The sequence below is a fragment of the Periplaneta americana genome, chromosome 16 (assembly GCF_040183065.1).
Source record: "Periplaneta americana isolate PAMFEO1 chromosome 16, P.americana_PAMFEO1_priV1, whole genome shotgun sequence".
Classification (NCBI taxonomy): Eukaryota; Metazoa; Arthropoda; class Insecta; order Blattodea; family Blattidae; genus Periplaneta; species Periplaneta americana.
The window spans coordinates 83847538-83853537 of record NC_091132.1 but is presented as its reverse complement, the minus strand read 5'-3'; positions in this window follow the sequence as shown (position 1 = coordinate 83853537).

Below are 6000 nucleotides of genomic sequence, written 5' to 3'. Positions count from 1 at the left end.
AGTCACAGTCTAGATGAAATATATACAGACGAGATTTACAATATAATCTACTAGTACAACACAAAGTTTTAGTATCAATTTCATGAACTATTATTTAATGTCATGAATTCACCTACAGAATAGAAGGAGTGAGAAATTAGGTACTTCTTTAATTTGGCCCTAAATAATTTTATGTTTTGAGTTTTATTTTTTTTATATCGATAGGGAGGCTATTAAAAATTTTTACTGCCATATAACGCACTCCTTTTTGATAGCACGATAGACTTGCTGATGGAGTATGAAAGTCATTTTTGACGTGTATTTATGCTATGAACTGTTGAATTAGTTACAAAGTTTTTATGATTACATAGGAGGAAGATTATTAATGACAAGATATACTGACAAGCCATGGGCATTATTTGTAGTTTTTTGAAAATAGTCCTACACGATTCCCTAGATTTGGCACCTACTATTATTCTAATTACTCTTTTTTGTAATAGAAATATATTGTTACTATCTGTGGAATTTCCCCAGAATATTATTCCAAAACTCATTACCGAGTGGAAGTATGCAAAGTATATTGTTTTTAAGGTATTGATATTTACTATCTTTTGCATAGCCTAGATCTAATAGCAAAACAAGCTGAATTTAGTTGGGGGGGTTATTTCTTTAACATGATTTTTCCAGTTTAGCACACTATTGATTTTTAAGCCAAGAAATGTGGTTGTTGTTGTTTCTAATAGGGATCTATTATTAATTATTGCGCTAGAAATTCGCGACGTTGAATTTTGGACAGGATTTAAACTGAATTATGTTATTTTTGTTACAATTTAATACCAATTTATTGACTGAGAACCAGTCACATATTTTGAAGAGAATTTCCTCTGTTGAAGATTGGAATGTGTTGTTATTTCTCCATCATGACTTTTCTTATCTATTCCCGTCTGCATTTTCTTGTTTCTTCTGTTTTTCTCCTTCTCTCCTCCGTTCTCTATCTTGTCCTGCTTTACTTATTTTCTCCCTTCTGCCTATTCTTTCTTTTGCATTTCTCCACCTTTCCTCCTCCTCTCAAATATACTAAATTTGTAAATGTTCTCGTGAAGTGTTCGTTATGCAAATTTCCGTGTGTTCATGATGGTACAAGTATCAGTATTGTTAATTCTCGTGACGTCCGCAGCATGTATTAGGCCACGAAGGCACGCAGCATCAGAACGTAGGATTTTGGAATTCAGGATGTGGGGCCTTGAGTTTGATGTGAAATTTTATGGCCTATGTTTAAAAATTACGACATCGTTAAAACAGCCTCACAGCACGTGATGAACCCAAGGACGCGCTTCTTTTTGTAATTTGTTAGACCTTACCTATTTTCTTACTTAGGTGCCATAAATGATCCTTCCTTCGCCTTACTTCACGTTTTTTTTAATTCAGCCTCATACGAGACTATTAATAAAGATCGTTTTACCTGGCTTCTTGGAGATTCATTTTAGACATTTTTACAGCAGAGTTAGGGTATAACTAATTTTCCCAGAAAACTGCATGTACGTTATATTTTGTTAATTTTTAAATACAATCTCAGTGAATAATGAACGTAGAGACATGAACATATTAACAGCCGAAGAATTGTTTAGCAATTTCTGTTTCAGAAATTATTACTTACTTACAAATGGCTTTTAAGGAACCCGCTGGTTCATTGCCGCCCTCACATAAACCCGCCATCGATCCCTATCCTGTGCAAGAATAATCCACTCCTATCATCATATCCCACTTCTATTCCAAGTTTAAATCTTTCTTTTATAAATAAGAATTTTAGATTTCTTCTACAATGGAGAAATGTATTGCATCTATTTTGATACCGTACTTCCAAATGTTTCCGAACTTTTCTTACCTCAACCTGAATATCAGTGTTTAATTAATAGTTCATAGTATTTTGTTGTTTAATTTGTAAATAACTTTTGTATACATGTAACTCTCATCTAAATCAAATTGTTGGATTCTTTGTAAGTTCATGCATATGTATATACACTTTTTGCTGGTTGAGTGGAAGAGAAGGCCTTACGGCCTTAACTCTGCCAGCTAAAATAAATCATTATTATTATTATTATTATTATTATTATTATTATTATTATTATTATTATTATTAATATGTTCTCATTCTATGACAGATTTTTTAAGTATAGTATCTTATTCCAAACGTGAGAGTTTCTATAAAATAATTTCAAAGAAAAGTTTCATGGGATGAGTGCTTAGAAGTTGACTAAAATATTTCACTTGTGTTCAAGTTATATATCTGTTTTCTGTAAGTCTCTCAATGAAACAAAATTGCTTTTGCTTTACTTATACATCTTAAGAATTTTTGGATCAAATATGATGCTTAAAATGAAATCAATAATACTGGCGAAAGCACTATCAAAAGGAAAAATAAAGCCAACCATAGAAGAAAGGCTTGCTTGTTTTAATAAACTTTATTCAGTACGCTCAATTATACAGGGTGATTCACGAGAATTTACCGTCCTTTACGGAGCTTATTTCCGAAGACATTCTGAGCAAAAAATGTCATATAAACATGGGTCCCATTCTCAATATGTGCAGAGTTACGTTTCGTTATTGGAACGCATTGCTGTGAAAGCGTGATCTTGGTCAGCGTGCAGTCAACAGCCAGCGCGAGCGCTACGGAAATCAAAGACAGCCGCATGAAGTTACGTAGAGCAGCCGTGGCGAAAATGTATTCGTGCGCCGAGCCACTGTGTAACCTGCAACGTGCATAGCACCTATGGAGGGAGGGGGACACCCGAAGGGGAAGTGAAGCAACTGTCTGACTTATTAACGGATATTCATTTTCCTTACGTCAAGCACTTAAATATAATTTTATACAGTACAAGGCTACAAACTAATGTTAAGTACGTGTAATCAAGAAAGAAATGAACAATATCACAACCTAAAATTAACTGTCTTCAGAATATGTCTGCGACCAAGTTTCAAAATCAGGAATTATGTCACTTACTGCCAGTCGTAGTTGATCACGAAGATATTTGTCTGTCAGTCGTGATCTTAATTTGGTTTTTATTATTTTCATTCTTGAAAATAATTTTTCACAAACGTAAGTTGTAGCGAACATGGCTTCAACAGAGCAAGCGAAAGAACGAAGCTTCGGATATTTATTTTTTGGCAAAGATTTGAAAGTTCAATATTTGTCAAGTCCTTACATCTAGCTTTCATTTAACATCACATAGTAAATCAGTGAGTTTAAATTGAAGATCTAACCGCATTATTCGTATATCTGCTAAAAAGGTTCGACGTACAGCGATGATGATGATGATGATGATGATGATGATGATGATGATGATGATAATAATAGCACTTAAACTTTTAATGTTTCATGAGTAACATGTAGTATAATGCCGTTTTATGTCATACAACTGGTTTCCTCATAATACTCGTGAACAAATCATACATTTAATATTCTCATCATATTGACAGCTCCCATCCTATTTAAAACTTTCGTTTCTGTAGAGGTACATGGTTTCGAGAGAGACATACGCCACTCGCAGGTCAGAGACAAATACAAATGGAACGGAGTTTGACTCCAGTGAGTGAGAGGGTGGGGGTTGGGGAGATTAGAAGCAAGAGAAATGCACAGCTATCACTGCGAGCCACAATGTCTCGCGAGTCACAGTCTCGCCACGGCTGACGTAGAGCGACGAGTGCCGTTAACAAGCGTGCGGCCAAGTGTACTCATGTGGACGGCGACATTTTTTTTAATGTGTTGTAAAGTCTCCAAGACTGTAAATTAGGATGCAAAATTGAAACTACAAAGAATTAAGTCGGTGGAAGTGGTGTGATTTGTAATAATTATTGTGATAAGTGCGTAATAATAGTCGAAATAATAATAGTTTTTATTTTCCCTGGCAGAGTTAAGGCCATCAGGCCTTCTCTTCCACTCAACCAGGCTCAAATCACATACAGAAAAAAATACATACCGGTATACAAATATGAACTTAAAAATAATAATAAACATAATTAAGTAAAAAAGAGAGATTGAATACATATACACAATCAGTATTGACTTTGAAATAACAATAATAAAAAATATATGTGTAATGGTAATTTTCTGTTTAAAAATAGAAAAAGATCTCTGTACGAAGCAACTAAGGAGTTCACAGCATATTTTTAGCTTCATAATACTTGCCAATTAAAGAAATGATACTTCTGAATGGTTCATTGTTATTTGTATTATTCGTTTACCTTCAAACTAAAGAAAAAACGTATTTTAAAACAACTTTAAATTAGTGTAACTCTGAAAATATTGAGAATAGGAGCTATGTTTATATGACAATTGCTCAAAATGTCTTCAGAAATAAGCTCTGTAAAGACGGTAAATTCTCGTGAATCAACCTGCATAATATCAGAATAATACTGACTGTAGGGTCGAAGATATTTAATGACAGTCCTTTAAAAGAACGAATCCTGTGCGAAGTATGAACAGAAAAGTCCTCCCCATTTTATTCCTCTGCGCTTTAATTTCCTAGAAATAACTATTTTACATAGTAATTTTATCCTTTTGTCTCCTAAACACATTTAGAAAAAACATTTTGTAAACGTTTTTACATTGAAGTTATCACTTCTAACAAGTAATCTGTATAAATATTAACATTTACGGATTAAGAGCATTTTAATGCTTTAATTATTAATAAAATCACAATAAGCAATGGATATTTGGTAACGCTGTTACCGAAATATAGGCAGGTATTTCCAATAAGGGCTCACCTTGTGAAAAAGTCTGATGTTAATATTGACTACATAACTGCCCTCATTGCTGCGGAGGAGTTTTTCCATGCATTGAAATGCTACTGAAAAGTAATAATGCGAACTGGCAAAGCAAAATTCTGTTCCTTTTATCTTAGGGATTTGTTCTGTGAAAATACTCCTATTGAACACCTTCACTCCGCATAATCCTATTTAATAATGAATAACAACATATTGTAGAACCCTAGATTTAATTACTTTTACAATGTTTCATAAGCAGTAGACTTAATGAAAATGTAACACATTTTTTTTAGATATTTTACAAAGAAGTTCTCCTGTGACACTGGTCATTATAATTATTTTCTTTAGCTCAATCGCTTCTCCCAGTATGTCCCTCTGATGTTTCAGTGTAAGCCTATGTTAAGTATTCTCAATTTGTGAATCTTCAATACATGTACAAGTAGGACCATCTATTGCGTCAAATAATATGTATAGGTATGATTTTGTTTTTTCTTGTCCACACTGTCTTATCATAGTCGTTAATGCTGCAGTGAGTAAACGTTCCATTTAATCTTGTCCGTACAAAGAGAAAGGTCTTGCAAGTAGTCCCTTTATACAGGGTGTAAGAGGTATAAGTGCCATTATTTTAACTGATGATTGTTCATGTCATAAAGAAGAAAAAATGTCCTCACACTTTGTTTCTAATTTCGATATTTAACTAATTATCAAAGTTTACAACATTAGGCGTTTGATAACGTTGCTGGATGGGTAGGAGCGAGTTTACAAGTAGTCTTCACAGTACAGGTCAAGCGGGTACAGACATACCGGTACAAAACAGATGCTCTGTTCTAATGCAGGAGCAGACTGTTGTTTACATAAAGCGAGCAGCAAATACAAACTTTCAGTCTCATTAATAGAAATTTATGGTAAATTTCCATTTTATTTAACGATATTGGGAATATTGGTCATTTTTAATTGTACGTCTAAAAAATAAACAATAATGGCTTACTGCACAAAATCACACGAACATTTTTTAAATGCAACATTTTAATCTCTCCCGCTTCCATAAAGTAGTACCATTTTTAAGAAATTTCTGTTTGTATGATTTTCGAAACGAGGTAGGAGTCTCTACTCCTAGTTTCTAATAATCGTTGAGAAAACGCTACAAAAGTTCGCCGATTAGGTAACCTTCATTGCGGAAAACATTAACGGTACATCTTCTTACCTCATTTGAATTACGACGACTTTCTCCATAAATTAACATATATTCCTAAACTG